This window comes from Olea europaea, chromosome 1 (genome assembly GCF_002742605.1).
Source record: "Olea europaea var. sylvestris chromosome 1, O_europaea_v1, whole genome shotgun sequence".
Taxonomy (NCBI): domain Eukaryota; kingdom Viridiplantae; phylum Streptophyta; class Magnoliopsida; order Lamiales; family Oleaceae; genus Olea; species Olea europaea.
This window is the reverse complement of record NC_036237.1, coordinates 29,150,123-29,151,874: the sequence shown is the minus strand read 5'-3', so window position 1 is coordinate 29,151,874 and position 1,752 is coordinate 29,150,123.

The window sequence follows — 1,752 nt, the reverse complement described above, 5'->3', positions numbered from 1 at the left end:
ATCTTTGATTTTTTTTCAATTTATTTAAATAATATTTATATTCTTTAATTTTTTTGACAATACATTTAATTTGATTTGTTGTTTTTTGTAAATATATTTTTCAAATGTAATATTTGTGATTGTATGGTAGTTAGAGTTCGGTTCTCTTGATTTTGTGAGATTATGCTTTATTTTGTTATCTCTTGTTTAATGCTATAACATTTGAATTTTTGTAGGATGGAGTATCATTTAGATGCAGAGTTGAGACGGATGTCGGGGAAAGCTACTTGGAACAGTAGCTTTGAGAGTTTTACTGCTGTGTTGGAGCTGCTCGATGATCAGCACGGAGATATTCTACGACAACCCTTCTTGTGGCCACTGTACCAATTGTGAGAGGTGCAGTACTCAGGACAGATCATTGATGCACTTCTATGTCGGCTTCTGAGGCCAGTCGACGGCGATTCCCTCCATTTCGACCTCGGGGGCAAGGTCGTCAGTTTCTCGATGTTTGAGTTTACATTGATCACTGGACTGAAGATTATGGGCGACGATGCAGCCATGGAGAGAAGCAGTAGGCTGTACGAGACGTACTTCCAGGGACATGGGTTGGCGCTTCTACCCGACTTGATGGTCGCGATCAGGGGGTGCGACCATATGCTAGATAGATTGAAACTTGGGCTGGTCTACATCCTCGAGAGTGTGATAAGGTGTCATCACAAGAAGACTGCCATCGACATTTTTCATTTGCAAGTTGTTGACGACATCGATGCGTTCAACAACTATCCGTGGGGCCGAAGATGCTACGAAGACACTGTACATGTGTTCACCAGATCGCACTCGAGGCCCAGGGGGTCGATGCGTAAATGCGATACATATGGATTGTCGTTAGCTGTGCAGGTAAATGTTTAATATAATCAAAGTTAAAGTTTTAGTGTATTACATTGATGCTTAATAAGTGTATGAGTTACAGATTTGGGTGTATGAGACAGTTCCTGTACTGGGGGCCCGCTTTGCGCAGCAAGGGGAGACACGCTGCCCTCGGATGCATCATTGGAGATCATCGCGAGCGGAGGGATGTCCCACTGGGAAGCAGTTATCGGCCCTACTCGACGATCCTCAGGTAAGTATTATGCATTTGTGATTTATATTATACGTAGTTTAAAATTTTGTTTACATGATCGTTAAATAGTTGAAATGTCAATATGTCAGTTTGAAGTCATACCTGAGTTGACGCCATCGATGGAAGAAGAAGCTCGGGGTCTTGTGCGGGATTTAGGCGTTCCGCACACTCCAGACGAGGAGATGCCTGATCCGAGTTTGGACCGAGATTGGGTATGTGAATGAAATATAATTTGTTGAATATGATCGACGTATAAATTTATTGAATAATTTATTGAATAATTTTTCATTTTATTTATGTAGGAGGGCGGTCCAGCTGATCGACGATCACCTCCGTCGGGGCCATCGCCGCCGCCATTGGCATCACCTCCGTCCAGACACCTCCCCCATGTGTCTCTGGGGCACAGTGATGATTTGTATGCCCGTTTGACTGGATTTATAGCGGAGGAGGTCAGCGCGCTACGACGAGATTTGACGGAGAGGGTCGATGATCTGGGACGAGAGTTGACAGGGAGGGTCGACGATCTGGCGGGGAAGGTTGACTATATGACAGGGAGGGTCGACGATATGGGACGAGAGTTGACAGGGAGGGTTGACGATCTATCCCATGATGTTAGAATACTATAGTCTTCCGTTGTCGACCTTCAGGATACA